This window comes from Cavia porcellus, unplaced genomic scaffold, assembly GCF_034190915.1.
Source record: "Cavia porcellus strain 051 isolate PalLab524CR breed Dunkin Hartley unplaced genomic scaffold, mCavPor4.1 scaffold_32, whole genome shotgun sequence".
Classification (NCBI taxonomy): domain Eukaryota; kingdom Metazoa; phylum Chordata; class Mammalia; order Rodentia; family Caviidae; genus Cavia; species Cavia porcellus.
Window position 1 is genome coordinate 14,417,998 of NW_026947515.1, and position 18,396 is coordinate 14,436,393.

Consider the following 18,396-nt stretch of genomic DNA (forward strand, 5'->3'; position numbering starts at 1 on the left):
TATTAACTGAAGAAACAACTGATTCTCATTTTAACAAGTAAGCTTCTGACAAGTATGAGTATTTCACAAACACTGGCATGTATGTTCTTTAAAGATAAACATTTAAAATAAAATTTAAACATTAAATAATATTACAACTCCAACATTACTTCTTTTCAACATTTTTCATTATCATTTCATATCAAATAGTTAAGCAAGTTAAATTTTGCTTCACAGCTTCCAGATTTGTAACAGGTAAATTATTGTATCTACCTACCTTAAAAGCATTGTATATAAACTTTTAAAAACAGATAACATTTCTTGGTTTAGAGTCAGCACAGATCCAAAGCTCATATTCTTTATTTATGAATCCTTTTCACTTTGCCTCTTTTTTGAAAGGTCTGTGGCTTTAGGAGTTCCTTTCAGAGGTTACTGTCAATTTTCTACTTCATATTCTAAGCATCCTATTTTCTTACATATTAATTAGTTGTAAGAAATAAAGAAAACGGGGGCTGGGGATTTAGCTCAGTGGCTTAAGTGCCTGCCTGGCAAACGTGAGGTCATGAGTTCAACCCCCAGCCAAAAAAAATAAAGAAATAAAGAATAGAACATATTTCTTGTGTTTCAACTTTAAACAGTAAAGATGACTTCTACCCCTTTTTCAGAAATTGCCCAAAACAGACAAGATGTACAAGATATAGAAATGCAAACTTCACGTTAATAAATCACGGGAGAGGAGATTCTATTCCTAACTATGAAGAAGTAGCTCACAGCAAGCTGCACTCCTAAATTAAGAACAGAAAAATTCAGAAAAAGATACAAACAGGCCAGGTGGAAGACATTACCGGACACTCCTTACACTTGAATGTAAGGAGACTCAAGGAAGACCCAATTTTGGCAGATAAGGACAGAGGAATAAGTGCAGAGCATGGCCAAGGCAGTCACAACTTGATCTCAGCCAAGATCACTGAGAAAAGGAATGGGGGGAGGGAGATTGAATTTTACAGTAGACATACAGCACAAAAAATCAAAGTAGCGGTAAAAATATCCTCCCAGTTTAAATACCTACTTCCTTTATTCTTTATCTTAATGGAAAATAATGTGATTATTAGAAAATATTAGAAAGTAATCTAACTGCTAAGAAAGACACCAAGGCAAAAGGAAATGAACTAATACAAAGAAATAAATCCACAGACTTTAACAAAGAAAAAAGAATTTTTATCAGCCAGAAAAACCATACAGTTCTCCTCCTATAATATGAATAATTGAATACAGCAAAGATGTGAGAAGCTGCTCAGATAACAGTATAAATTTTTTTATGAGAGGAAAAAAACATGAGAAGGAAACGTATCCAACGACTCAAGAGAACAAAGTGATAGGCACTGAAACAATATTGTGAGCTCAACTGTCTATATGTCATTGAACATAGGGTTAAAATAAAGTGACCTTAAAATTTTAACTCAGGAGTTATTTCATTTATCAAAAATTATGAGATCTAAAAGATAAATTTTGTAACTAAAATAGGTAACCCAATGGAATATACCTGTTCATAAAAACAATTATCTGAAATGGCTCCTTTTTGTTTTTCATTAGATGCTGCGGTTTGGACAGTTGTTCATTCCTCTGAAGCTGTGGATGTTCTGTAAGTATCAAAAAGAACTAGATGTGGGGGAACTGGAATCCTTGCGTACTACTGGTGAAAATGTAAAATGATGTAACCACAACAGAAAATAGTGTAACTCTTTCTCAAAAATTTTACAAGTAAAATAGTCAAATGATTCAGCAATTTCTGTTTGAGTATTTATCCCAAAAAATTGAAAACAGGGTTTCAAAGAAGTATTTTCTCTTGTGTTCCTTGCATAATTATTCACAATGGCTAAGAGGTAGGAACAATGTAAAATTCTGAGGTTGGAAAAACTGGTTAAGGAAAATGGGGTACATATATATACAATGCAACATTATTTTATATAAAAGAAAAATCTGTCATAGGCTACAACTTGGATGAACTTTGAAAATATTTCACTAAGGGGAGAACATGGCGGACAGATAGCAGCAGCTACGGAGGCTCTCTGAAAGACTCAGCTTAGAATTCAGGAATGGTGCGGACTAAGGAGTCATAAGCAGGTGGAGATATGCTCTGCTGACCCAGGAACGAACTGGGCTGAGAGAAACCAACTTGGAATGCAGTCCTGGTGCTAGAACAGGAACAGAGGGGCCTCAGTGTGGAAGCTGGAACCCGCGCCATTGGAAGCCGCGATTTGGGTTTCCCACCGCGCAGCGGCTGCATCTACATCTGCTTGGCAGGGAGAGAGACGCACGGAAGATCTGCGAACAGGAATCTGCGAACCGAGTCGAAAACAGACGGGCAGGGAGCCTTGCACTGACTTGTGGAGAGGTGAGTGAGAGAAACTGACACTCTACCACAGTTTGACTCCAGCGGAGGACATTCTGGGACTGGGCAGACTTGCGGGAGGCAGGGCATGGTGGCGACTTCAGCCACATATCCCCCTCTCAGGCGGTATTGGTGAGAAGTGCCTAGCCTACATGATGCTGCTGGCGGACCCAGTAGGCTAGCACAACCCAGATCCCAGAGCCTGAGGGTGGCCTGGAGGGGCGGCCCCGCATAGGCTGCCAGGTCTACAATTTCCTGGTGTGCTGCGGTGGGCGGGAACACCTAGCCAGCGCAATTCAATCAGGCTGTGGATGACAGGAAGGGAAGCTGGGCTTCCTATATAAGTTTGCATATATAAGGAACAAAGAATATGGGAAGAGGTAGCAACAAGAAAGGCTCCTCGGCCCCCAATCCTGAGAAACAGACAATAGCGGACACCGCACCAATAGACATAAAGAGCCACCTAGAGAGCCTCATAGATCAGTTCAGGAATGAAGTTATTAATGACCTGAAGCTAGAAGTAAGCAGAATAGTTAGAGAAATGCTAAGCACCACCCAAGAAAAAACAGATGGTGGAATGGAAGAACAGAAAAAGAGGGGAGAATTGTTAGATGGAGAAAATAGAGAAAGCATAGAATACGTGAAGCAGGTTCAAAGGGACTACCAGGAAACTAAAAACTCTATCAAAAACTGGCATAACAGCTTGAAAGAAACAAAGGACAGACTATCTGAACTGGAGGGCAGATTTGTAATATGGGAGAATGAAATGAAAAACTTCTTAAAAGTAACAAAGAAACAAAGAGCAATAATACAAAGACTAGAAGATGATAAGAGGATCCATAACTTAAAAATTAAGAACATAGAATGTCTGCTTGCTAGGGGATCGGGCGGAGAGTCTCTCCGGAGAAATCATATTAGAAGCTAGAATATGACAACATGGAGAGGGCCAGACAAATGGATAACGATTCTCATTAACCAAGACAGTGCAGCTGGAGGATTTAAAGTTGTGCTGAGACTGTGAAGGCTGAAAACGGGAGGCTGCAAATCCCGCGCCTTTAAATCAACAATTTGACCCGTGTGACTGCTGGAAACTGAGACCTGAGATCCCAAGAAGCAGCCAGGACTGCCCCGCTGCACCAGAGGAGATCGTGAAAGGCTATCAACCTTCAAAGCAGAACACTGAGCACATTTCTGACCGTTTCGCACTGTGGCGGGAGTGCACACCGCGCGGGTTTCTGACTGTTCCGCGCCGTGCCGGGAGTGCACGCCGTGCAGATTTCTGACAGTTCCGTGCCGTACCGGGAGTGCATGCAGCGTGGATTTCTGATCGTTCCGCGCCGTGCCGGAAGTGCACGCAGTGAGGATTTCTAAACATTCCGCACTGTACCGGGAGGGCACGCTGCGCGGATTTCTGACCGTTACGCGCTGTGCCAGGAGTGCACGCTGCATGGATTTCTGACCGTTCCGCACTGTACCAGGAGTGCATGCTGCGTGGATTTCTGACTGTTCCGGGCTGTGCCGGGAGCGCAGGTAAGGTGGGCAGTGTGGACCCTGGTGAGTACTGGGGACTCCGTGGCTGCTGGGGTTGGCCAGAGAACGTCTTGGAACTGGGCAGTGCCTGTCACCACAGGGACATCAATAACACAGAGTCTGGTGGCAGCCATCTTACAGTTGGGCAGAACCTACAGCTCGGTGGCATCACTGAGTCCCCCTGCAGGGAGGGCTGGTGGAAGGCATCTTGAAATTGGGCAGAGCCTGAGTACGTGTTGGCTTCAGCATCATACAGAGAACTAAGGGGAGACATCTTGAATTTGGGCAGTTCTGCTGTTCTGGTGCTCCTGTCACAGAGAGGTCTGGAAGAGAACAGCTGGGATTTGGGCAGGACCCTGTGCCATAGTGACATTAGTCAGCTGCTTTGGGTACAAAGAGAACCGGCAGGAGCTACTGGGGCTAAACCAAGCCTCTGCTTGGGGCCCAACAAGCAGATACAAAATAGTCACAACTCAGTGACATCCAGAAAGTACAGCCTAATTTACGGATTGACTGGCGCAGAGGCTGGAGACTAGCCTGTACCGCCCCTGCATCCCAGCCTACCCCAGATAACAGCAAATTGGGGAGGACAGCAAAAACTCAAGTCAGTATGCTTCTGAAAGGCCGTAAGCAATTCGGAGAGGGCCAGAGAACCCCTGGACAGTCTGAAAGAAACCAGAAACATGACAAGAGATAAAAATAAAAAATATCTCCAGCTGCCCAACAGGAGAAAATAAGCCCAGGAGAACTAAACACTGAAGAGAACAAGCACAGTAATCATCCATTACTCGACACAGCATCAGCTGAAATTAAAAAGTACCTACATGATCTCATAGAGGAATTTAAAGCTGTACTCCTGATCCAAGTGAGACAAGATATAAAGAGATTAATTAAAGAAATGACAAGCCCCGCCCAAGAGAACACAGATGGAAGAACTGAGGAAATCAGAAAAGAAAGAGAAACTTCTGAAGAAGAATTTAAACATAACTTAGAATACATGAAACAGATCCAAAGAGAATATCAGGAAACTAAAAACTCCATTGAACACTGGCAAAATGCCTTGACAGAAACTAAAGACAGCCTTCTGAAACTTGAAGAGAGATTTAGGGCATATGATCGTGAAAGAAAAAGCCTCTTAAAAATAATAAGGAACCAGAAAGAAGCAATTCAAAAACTAGAAGATGACAAAAAGATACATAACCTAAGAATAAAGAATGTGAGTGAGGAAGCAGGAGCAACCCAAAAATGAAATACAAAAAATATTCACAGATATATTAAAGCAAAATTTCCCATGTATAGCAAAAAGAAATGATATCCAGATAAAAGAAGCATACAGAACACCAGCTACCTACAACCAAAACAGATCTACGCCTAGACATATAATAATAAAGATCCAAGAAATCCACCAAAAGAACAGAATATTAAAAGCAGCCAGAGAAAAGATGCAGATTACCTATAATGGGAAAACTATCAAAATAACAGCAGACTTGTCAACACAAACTCTTAAGTCAAGAAGGGAGTGGGGAGACATATTCCAAGTCCTGAAAGAAAAAAATATGCAACCAAAGTTCATATACCCATCAAAACTCTCTCTAAAAATTAATGAAGAAATAAGATACTTTCAAGACAAGGAGGAACTGTGGGAGTTCGTGGCCACCAATCCAACCCTACAGAGAGCGCTGAAGGACATTACAGAGAAAGAGAGGAAGAGATACCAGGATTCCAGCAACAGTGGCAGAGAGGCCTCAGTGAACGGGGCAGACAACGGAATGAGGGAATAAGGTGGACAAATTATAGCAGAAAAGTGGAGTAGCAGACATGAGGCAGAGACGGTAAGCTATAGTCTTTAGTACAGACAGCGCTGAAACTTTATTAAAAAAAAAAGAAAAAGGCAGAGGTCATTGTTAATGGTGTATAAGGATTTAAAAGACATGGTAGTCTTATTGACATATTTAGTTTGAATTTAATATATACTGGTCTGTCCACTCATGTCAGATTTGAGGGCACAGACATCTTGACCCAAAAATAGCAGGTTATACCATGGTAACTATCCTTACTTTCCTATTAACTTAAACTGAAATCCTACAATAATTACATTGTCTTACTATGACTGATCTTAACTGAATCTGAATCATAAGACTATGGGTTGGCCATGGCTGATTTTATTTGAAATTGGTATGCTTGTTGGTATCAACCCTAAAAGTAGAGGCAACTACTCTGAGGATGACAAGATGTAAAGGATATCCATACTGGTATTAATTAGTAACAGCTCTCAAATCCTACAATGCTGTCAAAGTTAAGTTTCTATAAAAATAGGTGATACTATGTTTAACTATAATAAGCCAGTGTTGTGGACAAATCTATTGAAAATAACAAGAGAAAACATAGTAACTACAGAAGATCATCTATATTGTGGTCTTACATGTCTTATCCATTGCATGTTTTTCTAGGAAATTGTTTTGCTGTCTTGCTATGACTTGGTATTCCCTATAATACAGAGAGGATAGATATATATGTAGAAATTCACACATGGGTTTTTTTTTCTTTTCAATTATTTACGGGAACAGATTATATAATGCAAGATGTAATGAACAGATACTCTGAGGAAGAGACGCTAAGAAACCCGAGGCTAATTTTGTAACATTATGATAGAAATTCTAGCAATACTGATGTTCGCTGATTAGAATGACATTGGACTGGTTTCTTGAGTTCAATTTCAGCATATGTAGAGATGGGGACAGTTATCACAAAGAGAATGAGAGATGCGATGGTAGTTACTATTGTCTTCCCTAATTTGGAACTTGAGGACCTAAAAAGCCTCCAATCATTTGATTAGTTCTATAATATACAATAAGTATATAAGGTGGGTGAAGATGGGGACAACTATTTGTAATAAACTAGAGACAGTTAGATAGACAATGAAAATCTGCGCTGTTTTGCTGTTATGCCCTCTTTTATCTCAATCTCCACTTCATTATTTACTTATTTTTATCCTTTTAATTAAGGGAAAAATAAATAAAAAATAGCAGGATATATTATAATAACCCACTTTGACTTTCCATTATCTTGATTTAAAGCCCTGTATTACTCTCACCATCTTGTTTTTGACTGATGTCCCCCTATTCTGTTTTGCTTGATAGTACCAGGTTCGAAAGTTTAGGCAACAGCTGTGAAGATAGTGAGATTCATTATGACGCCCATTCTTGTTGACTATTATCTACTTTTGAAGACCTATAATGTCTCCAATGTTTTGGTTTTGTCAGTTTTGTTCTTTACTGTTTTGTTCAATTTTATTATAACTGATAATATAGGCAATTCTATTGGAGATAGTGGGAGGCATTATGGTGACCATTATTGATCACCTTGTATTATGCTTTTGCATTATCTATTATGTCCACCCTTTTGATTTGATTGACTCTGTTCTGTTAGGTTACATTTGGTTCTACTCCCTTCCAGGAGAATAATGAGAACTGTGGGAGCAACAAAACCCAAAGTATGTGATTGTCGTTGTACAAAAGAGAGGAAAGGAAAGTGCTCTAAACGATATAACTGCATGTATATTTAAGTGTGTAAGATAGAAAATGATATCGCTGAGTTTTGTTGGATCGTTGAACAGAACTGTTTGCGGTCTCGCTGTTGGAATGTCCACTTTACAAGCTTTAATTTTGTGACTTGAACAATTATTTCTGAGGTGACAGTGTGTAATGCGTTGGCTGGTGATTTCCTACTGTTTATGTTTTTCTGTAAATCTGTATAACTTGTACCCTTTCTCTGCTTTTTTTTTCTCCTTAAATAAAATTTTAAAAAAAAAATTTCACTAAATAGAATAAGATAGTCACATAAGGACGAATACAACATGATTCCAGTTATGTGAAGTGTTTACATTACAGTAATGACATCCACAGAAACAAAAAGCAGAATGATGGTTATTATATACCAGGGAGCAAACAGAGAGTTGCTACACTACAGATATAGACTATCAGTCATGGAGAATGAAAAACTTCTAGAAATTACTATAAAACATTGGGTATGTAGGTAACAATACAGATATGTTAAGAGGGGAGATATACTATGTAGTTCCTACCACACTACAAAGAAAAGTAAAGAACAATGGATATAAAATACTACATTAAATATCAAAATATATAAGAACCTTTCCCCAGTTGAATACCCAAGGTTTCACAAAACAACAACACATTTTAATTTTGAAGATAATGATAATAGTCACCACTAATGCTCACTATAGGTCAGGCATTGTACTGAGTGTTTAACAGACTTTAGGCCATTTATTTTTTCCCCAAAAAACTATGAGGTAATCATTATTAACATTATTTTAAATATAGGAAACTGAGAGATAGCAAAATTGATAAACTTGTTCATACTCATTCTTCTAGTAAAATGCTAAGGAACAGAAGACCATTTGATTCAGAATCTCCCTGATCTTCCAGTACACTGTATAATACAGTGGCAACTTGGTTCACGAAATCAATCCTCTCCACAATAATGGCCAAAAACTAATTTGGACGAGAACCAAATCAGATTTCACCATAAGATCAACACTATACTTAACCAATGAATTTGATTCAGTTCTCATTCAATTCAGTTTGCAACCAGACTCATGGTAAGGATCAACTTTGTGAATTAAGCTATTGGAAACCCAAAAATCAAGTTCAGTCACACGAGTATTGTAATCCTCTTTCTAGTCTTCCTCACAATCCAAAAAGTTATATTTGTAATCCCATTGAGACGTTATTAGAATCCCAGCCGGTCAATTCCAATCTAGTGCAATCCATGGCGAGAGTAAAAACACAAAGGCGTATTCTAAGTTAAGGGCAGCCAAGGGGTCCTAAATCCATTTCCCGTGAGGACATGTGAACAAAGGCCTCCATCCTAGGCCTCTCCCAGCATTTATTCTCTTGTGAAGAAAGGTAGGGGGTGGCTCAGAGATGAGTGATAGTCAGGATGTAGGGGATTACTGAGTAAATTGAGCTGGCTGGCCAGGTGCAAGGAAGGCATCTCTGTAATTTGCAGAGATAAATATATGCAGAAGGATCAATTTACATAACCTAATTAAGGTAGCAGTAGAATTGTTTTGGGGGGGGCTATTGATTCGGTTTTTTGATATGCAAACTCTTGTGCCCTGGGGAGTCATAGCCTCTTATCTTGAGGCTCCTACCCAGTTGACATTCCCAGAGCTATTTGCTCTGGGTCTTGCCAGCTCAGTCCTGTAACATGGAGAGCACCATGCAAGGAAACAGGACTGTCTGATAGCTATAGACTTTGCACATTAGCACCTCGGCTAGCCTTATTTGCAATGCTTAGAGCCAAATGAAGAGAGAAGGAAATACCCTAGCCAGCCTTTCACATATCAGTATAAAGAAATGAGTCCCCAAGTAATCAAAGTCACAGTAAATGTTCTGGATCCAAAGGGAGTCAAATGCAGTTGTCTATCACATCTGTGATGGCTGCACATTAGCATCTGGGGTAGCCTTGTTTGCCATGCTCAGAGTTAATTGAAGAGAAGGAAATACCCTAGCCACCTTTTTACATATCAGTATAAGGAAATGAGTCTCCAAATATTCATAGTCACGGTAACTGTTTTGGATTCAAAGGAAGACACAGGAGTTGTCTCGTACATCAAGATACCAATGGTCTGTCTCTACAGCTACTACACTGCTCATGAGATTAACAAAAACCAAACTTGCTAAAATAAAGACATCACTTTGCAACGTAAGATGCAAAAAGAAAATGTAACACTAGAAACACTTGAGATCTATTTCTTAGTCTCCGAAAATATTACTGCTTTCATTAAGTTACTTGCAAGATAATTTTTTCAGTTCTGTAATTTGAAGGCTGTTTTGTTTGCTGGCTTGAATCACTTATGATAACAAAAGGCAGGCTATTGAAATTCTATCCACTTCTTAGCCCCTCTTTAGTAAAACTCAGACCAAGTGAAATGTGACTAGAAATATAATACATAATCTTTTAAGAGTAGAGAATTATCTAATCAACAAAGGCAAGGCAGGAGGCATCACAATCCCTGACTTGAAGTTATACTACAAACATGGTACTGGAATATAAACAGACCTAAAGATCAATGGAACACATTAGAAGACACAACCACAACTACAAACCACACTAAGCCACCTTATCTTTGATAAAAGGGCCAAACACAGTCACTGGAAGAAAGATGTCTCTTTAATGAATGGTGCTGGAAAAGCTGGCTATTCATATGCCGAAAACTAAAACTAGACCCATGTCTATCTCCATGTACTAAAGTCTAAATGGATCAAAGATCTAAATATTAAAACAAAAACACTACATCTGTTGGAAGATAAAGTAAGTAGAAATCTTGAATACATAGGGGTAGGTAGAGAATCCATGAACAGGATTCAAACCACATGGGAAATACATCCCAGAAACAATAACTGGGATCACATCTTTTATTAAAGAGTTTCTTCATGTCAAAAGAAATCTTCAGCATAGTGAAAAGAAAACCCACAAATTGGGAAAAAATCTTAGTGAACTATCTGTCACACAAAGGACTTCTGTTTAAAACATATAAAGAATTTAAAAAAATCAGACCCCCAAAATTCAAAGACTCATTCCAAAAATGGGCATTTGAGATGAATATACAGTTCTCAGATGAAGAAATACAAATGGCAAATAAATACATGAAAAAATGTTCATCATTATTAGTCATTTAGAGAAATGCAAATTAAAACCACAGTGAGATTCCATCTCACTCCAGAAAGAATGGCCAAGATGAAGAGAACTATAAACAACAAAAGCTGGACAGACTGGGGGGGGGGGGGACGACGGACTCTTCTTGCGTTCTTGGTGGGAATGCAGATTGATGCAACCACTGTGGAGGTCAGTCTGGAGGTTTATCAAAAAGCTGGGATGGGAGGTCCCATTTGACCCAGCTATTCCACTTCTGGACATATTAATAGAAGAACTAAAAACATCATATCACAGTAATATATGTGCACCCATGTTTATAGCAGCACAATTTGTAATAGCCAGATCTTGGAAACAACATAAGTACCCATTAACTGAGGAATGGATTTTAAAAAGTAGTATTTTTATATAATGGAGTACTACTCAGCTATAAAGAATGACCACATAAATGGACACAATTTGGGACCATACTCATAAGAAACATAAATCAGATTTACATGTGGAAATACCATACAGTCTCCCTAGTATAAGAAATGGTAGGAGTACATAAGATTTTATGGTAATCATGGTTTCCCATTATATTGCTTTGAAGTCTTCAACGTTTTTATTCACTGGCTGGAATGGTTTTAATCTGTTTTGTTGGATTTTATTATCAGTGATGGTATGAACAGCTACTTGCTACTTGGAAGAAAACAAGACATTATGGCAGCCACTGCTGATTTACTATTATCCTGCTTTGAAGTCCTACTTGCATTCTTCTGTTTCTATTGGTTCTATCCTGTTGTGTCTTACTAGATTTTAATATGTATGACAGTATAAACAAATTTTTTTAGGAAAATGAGATATTAGAGTAGCCATTGTTCATTTTCTTTTATTTGGTTTTGAATGTCCTGTAATGTTTTCATTTTCTTGAATGGCTTTATACTATTTTATTATGTTTCATATTATTGTGTATGAAGGTATGCTCAACCATTTCACAGACAAGAGATTATGGTAGCTCTGTTGATACCTGGTTGCCTTATTGTGAAGTGCTGTGTTGCTGCATTGTTCTGTTTTGCTTTGTTCTGTTCTCTTTTGTTTTATTCTCTTTAAAATAAAATTAAGAAAAAGAGTAGAGAATTAATAATCTGCTATCACAAAATGTCCTCTAAATATTCTATTGAAATAAAGATTGCTTATTACTCAGTGATTTTATAAATATACACATCAATTTAGATGAATAATGAAGTTAAAAGCCAGCAGTTATAAAATGTGACAAAAGCAATTGTTAAGAAATCAGTTTGAAAACACATGCAACTTCAGTGCTCTAAAAATAAATCCTTGATATCTCCTCCATCTACACATATACATTTTATGGTAATGTTACTGGATGATATAGTTATTTCCTGACTCCTGCATTTCAAACTGTATTGAACTCTAAGGGGATTAAAAATAAAACCATTTAATTCTACAATATTTACATACAGTTTCCCCCCACTTAAATAGTCCACTTTGAATTTATCACAATTCCTACAGGAATATTTTATTGTAATTCTACCACATTACACTCATTTTTGACAATAACTTTTACTACAGCACATATATATATAAAATGTACATTTGAAATTATTTTATCAGTAATGGAAATAAAAAGAATAGACCTCAAAACCAAGCCCTCAGCATGCTACTTAATATATTTTCCCAGGCTGATATGATTTTTCAAAGTAAAATTTACATATAACATCCATGTTAGTGTATTTGCCAAAAAAGATGTGGCAAAAATGATTTCTCCCAAGAGTTCTTAGCAAATAATTTTAAGACTGTATAAATATAATTCAGATTTTATGTACATATTTATATATCATTGATTCTTATACATCTGAGGCCACCTAACAGAAGAGAGCCTATTTGGCACTGTCTTTGAAAACTGACAAAAGATTAGGAAATCCTGGAGCTGTGACAAATTCAACAGTCATTAGAGGGAACATAAAAATGGGAACAAAAATTAATTCAGAAGTAGTAAAAGAGAGTCAGAGACAAACAAGCTTGAAGGACAAGGATGACAAAGTAAGCAGAAGAAATGAAGTAAGATATTAGCAGATTATTTTTTTAAAAAGATGATTGTAATACTAATTATTCAAATTCTTCAAACAGAGTACCTACTGAGAAATACCTAGATTCTGGCATGCTTTCTGATATACAGATAATACTATATGAAATGAAACAATGTATTCTGTACTAAGATCTACATTGTTAAACAAATGCTTCTGTATACTGAAGCATTAACTTTCTTTGGTTAACTGTAAAGAGAGAATAAAACAGAACAAAGCCAATCAAAAAAACCAATGAAAGGGACACAGGTTTTTAAAACAATAGGCAATCAACAATGGCTACTGTAATGCCTCTATTGTCTTCAAAATAGCTTTAGATACCTTCAGACATAGTAAAAATCAAACAAAACAACAGAATAGAACCAATAAAAACAAAACAATGAATGCAATAAAGGACTTCAAAACAAGATAATAGTATATCCAAAATGACTTTCATAATATATCTTGCTATCTTTGAAATAGCTGCCCATGCCATCGGATATAACCAAACCAAGCAAACAAAACTGAATAAAACCCAACCCAACAAAACAATGGAAGACATACAGGACTTCAAAACAAGATAATAGAGGAGATTCCCCCAGATGCCACACTGCATACCATTATCCTCTGAATAGATGATCAGATCACTTGCCCTAGTCAAGTCAGTGCAACACCAAACTCCACAAGCATCAAATTGCATTTCACCTCAATAACTATCATTGCAGCCTGTGTTTCTCCAGATCAGTGAGTTGCTTATGGGGGGTGGAAAGAGGTGGTGGTGGCTCTTCTTGTTTCCCAGCCCGTAAGGGGCTGGCATCTGACTGTCCCTTCAGCGGCCCACACATGGGTGTCGTTTCAAAGAGGGGACTTGCTTCTTGTGACTTCTTGTTTTCTTCCCCAGTGGTCCATAAATCCTAACTCTTGTAATCCACAAACAAGCCCCCAAACTCGAGTTCAAAAAATGAGGCAAAAACATATTTTAAAAAGCAGCGCTGATTTATTTTATCCTGGGCCCAAAGGCCCAGTGCAGTTAGAGACTGCAAAAGCTGTGTGTGTGTTCCACTACACTTGCCACAGCTCACAAAGTAAAGGTCACAGGCGTGGATCAGGAAATGAGAAAATCCTTGATCTGCTAAGGAATGAGGAAGACCTTTGTTTCCCTTAGGAGAAGACAGAGAAGTCTCACAGGAATTTACAATTCTTTACAGAGGAGAGCATTGATTAACACATCAATTAGGTCACCCAGAGGAAAAGAAACACGCATATAGAACAGTAGGCCACATAACAGGTATTTTGGTATAATACAAATATAAGGAAGCTCTTTTTTTCTAGTGTACAACACTAACATTCTTATTTTAGAGGCAAATATGTGATTTCAGTTATTTTTTCTACAGAATTCTGAACATTCACTTACATTATCAAAGGAAAACTTATATATCTGATATACCTTAAGGACAGCAATACTTTACCAAAATAATCTTTTGTAAAACCAAAAAGAGTGGCCGAGTCATTCAAGTAAAGATCCTGATGTAGAATTTTGTTTAGCAGAATGTAACTGACAGGATAGAAAAGGAATTCAGAAGTATAAAATAACCAAATCAAAAAAATTTTGTCTAACTGTACTAGAAATAATCACATATCTGGTGTATATACGTTATCTTTATACCCTGAGACCTCATACTTGGTACTTTGAAGTCTAGATTGGACTTCCTGAACTGACATGGTTTGTAAGAAGAAATTATAATGGGTATTAAATTAGAAATTCAGTTCTTGATCTTCGAGAAATACATTATTTTATTTTGACAGATATAAAGAAAAGAAAGACAGAGAAAGCAACTGACAGATGACCTGAAGGGTCCAAGAATGAGGCAACAATGGCATGGACTACACTCTTAGCTGTGGAAACAGAGGCATGAAAGCAGATCCAAGAAAAATTTCAGAGAAGTAAATAGAATAATTCAATAAATACAAGAAGAAAGAAATGAGATGTGGCAAAAATTATGAATTTCCCATCGTCAAATCCTAATGTGCCAAGAGAATCATGAGGATAGCTGGGAATTAAGAGAAACTTTGGAAAAGGACATTATTTTAGTATGAAAGTCCAGACATGATTTTCAATAAGTTGTAGGAAGCATAAGACATTCAATGGGCTTCTGGTTATACAACTTCTGTCACTACAATACAGAATAAAAACTTCAAGGTGGAGAAATAATGTTTTATATACAAACTTGGTATGAAGGCATATAGGAGTCAAAAATTAAATAGGATTAAAATCTGATGTCTCAAAATAAAAGATTTTTTAAAAGGGCTAGAGGTGTTGTTCAGTGGAAAGGTCCTGGGTTCAATTTCCAGTAACAGAAAAAAGAAAAAAAAAAATATTAGGTAACTATTTAGAGTTCCCAATTTCAATTTCTAAGGCCTAAGAAACTCCTGGGGACCACAAATTCATAATGGTTAATTTCATATACTTCTCTTAGGGATAAATGGAGGTTTGGGACTATTGGTATCACCCACTTAAGATTTCCCATTAATTCTTTAGAGAAGGGCTATCCTCTCCCATTCACTTAGGCTAAAACTAAGAACACTAAATTCCAGAAACACTCCAGGACAAGGTCCTTCTTAGCATAAGATCATCTCCATCCTCTTGAGTCATCCTAAGATTATACTTGCCCTTTGAGCCATAGACCTCTGAGTCTTAAGCAATTTCTTCTGCTAATACCACCTATAACTACAAATATCCAATAAAGCAGCTATCGTGCAGTGCTGTTCTCTTGGTCCATCTGTAGGCATAGACTTCCCAGTAACTCATAATGTATTACCAAAATTGTCTCTGTTTTATCTGCTCACTATACCCTTGAGAACAAGCAATTGGGGATCTTGGTCAGGTTCCTGATACAAACCACACATTTTCACTCATTACAATGAGGGTTTTTTTTTTTTAATTTAATTTTTTTTAATCTTTTTTTCGTATTTATCGGTACCAGGGATCGAACTCACGACTGCCTGCTTGCAAGGCAGGCGCTTATGCCGCTGAGCTAAATCCCCAGCCCCACAATGAGGGTTTTATGACAATAGGACACGTATATAAGAAGGTACACAAATCACCAGGGGTTAAACTCACTACTTCGTGTTTGTCAAGCAGGCACTTAACGCTGCTGAGATAAACCCTGGCTCCTTAATTACATATTTTTGATAACATTTTACAAACTGAAAATAACCCACAAACCACTATATTGAACCATTAAATATTGCAGGACCCTGTGAAGCTTTAGTAGTCAAAGAATATCCAAAAGTAATCACTGCTTGACTTCTATCATCACAAATAAACTATCATTTTCCAAACTAAATAAATGGAATCATAGAGTATATACTCTAAAGGAAGATTTCTTCTTGTACATTATGTATCTGTGAGATTCATCCCTGTTGTGTAGTATGACAGCACTTCAGTCTTTTACAGTGCTATATATAACATTCCAGTACGCAGATATATCTAAAATGATTTATCTGTTTTACTGGTACAGCATTTTCAGCTCAGAGTTAATAAAATAACATTAATTTGAACACCTTCATACATGATTCATGGTGCATATATGGTATGCACAGGTTATTTTCAGCCATACATCTTACAATGAAATTATCAACATGAGATATACACACATTCAGCTATTACTCACTACCAAAGAAACAAAATCGTAAAATCTTTATAGAAGTATATGAAAATACGATTATTCTGCAACTTTGAAAAAACGTGGTACTATGATTTTTGTTTGGTTTTCTTAATAAATGCTCTTGAAAGTATTAAGCAGTTACTCTTGAAAATAATAAGCAGTTATTTAAATTTCTCTAAGAATTAAAATGTGTTCAGAGCATTTTAAAATAATTATTAACCATTTGGATATCCTCTTTTGTTGAACAACTATTCAAATCTATTGTGCATTTTTTAAAATTTGGATTGCTTTTCTTGTTGATATGAGGAATTATTTATATATTTTAGTTGCAAGTTTTTTTCTTCATATAAAGGAGATCCAAATATTTCCTCCAGTCTGAATTGCATTAATCATTTTTATTATATCTTTTGTTAAACAGAATGTATTAATTTTGATATAATTAAATTTTATGGTTAATATTTTCATCTCTTTTGAAGAAATTTTCAATTAGTCCAGAATGAAAAAGTATTTTCCTAACATTTTCTCTATGAGATTTATTCTTTATTTATTTTGAAAAGAATAAAACCAAATGAGAAAGAAAACAAAACAGGGTCATTCAAAATAAAAGGATGCACATAGTACAAGATTTAAACCACAGTACAAGGTGATCTACTATAAGGTCTCTTGTTATCTTCAATAGAATTGTCTATATCATCAGGTATAGTATAACTGAACATAGCAGTACAGAACAATATTATATAAACAAAACATTGGAGACATTATAGGACTTCAGAAGCAGGTAACAGTCAAACCAGAATGGGTATCCTAGTGAATCTTATCGTCTTCAATGTAATTGCCTATACTCTCAGACTTGATACTATTAAACATAACATATTCAAATAAAACCAGTCAAGACAAGACAGCAATCTAACAAAACAGATTCAAATAAGATCAATCATAATAAGATATTGTAAGTAATACAGGAATTCAGATTAAGTTAATAGGAAATGGAGGATGGTTACCATATATCTTGCTATTTTTGGAATAGCTGTCTGTGTCCTCAAATCTAGTACAAGTAGACAGACTATAACAGAATATAATCAAACTACACAGAGCAATGAGAATAATGTGGGTTTTAAATCATGATACAATTATTAACAATGTCCTCAGCCTTCCCTTTTTAGATAATCTCTCCCCTCTCACTTTCTATTTTGGGTCCTACTAACTCCCTTAGTTTTTAGATTAGGGGGCAAAGTGCTATTTACCTAAGTGGTTCTGAACCTTTTTACCCCTGAGCTTGATCTTAAATTGTATTCCTTAACTACAAGAGCCTCAAGGTTTTCCTTCCTTATAGCTGAGTAGTTCTCCACTGCACAAAGTGTCATGTCTTTCCAACCTATCTGCAGGTACTGGACGAGCGGCCCCTATTTCTCTCTGGTTCCCTGTCACACAGAGCATTATTTTCTCACCTTTGACTTTTAGTCCATAAACCCTCTTTCAGGTTGATTATTATTTCCTACACAGAGCATCTCGGTGGATCCAATCTCCTGATCTACTCTGCCTGTGTTTCTTTTTGTTAGTGTATCAAGGCCATCTATGTTAGAGATTATAGCCAACTTTCTCTGCCTCATCTCTGTTATGCTAGTTTTCTGCCATTGGTTGTCTACTTTTCTCCTTCATTCCACTGTCTTCGCCATTCATTGAGTCCTCTCTGCCACTGTACCTGAAACCCTGGTGTTTTTTATTTCTCTCTCTCGAATGTCCTTCAGTAATTTTTGTAGGGTTGGATTGATGGTCACAAACTCCTACCATTCCTCTTTGTCATGGAAGCATCTTGTCTCTCCATTAATTTTGAGAGATAGTTTTTCAGGGTACCATCAATCTGGGTTGGAGGTTACTTTCTTTCAGGGCTTGGAATACTTCACTCCAACTCTTCTTGATTTGATGGTTTGTGTTAAGAAGTCTGTCGTCAGTTTGATGAGTTTTCTTTTATAGGTGACCTGTTTTTTCTCTGGTAGCTTTTAATATTGTTCTTGTGATGAATTTCTGGGATCTTGATTATTATATTTCTGGGTGTAGTTCTGTTTTGGTTGTAGCT

At 36.9% G+C, this 18,396-nt stretch overlaps 1 protein-coding gene across 14 annotated transcripts in view; it reads right to left on the reverse strand.

The window, feature by feature from the left end:
- Positions 1 to 18,396, reverse strand: part of Cep112 (centrosomal protein 112) — a 607,347-nt gene that overhangs the window by 462,056 nt on the left and 126,895 nt on the right. The gene's annotated exons all lie outside the window — the stretch shown is intronic.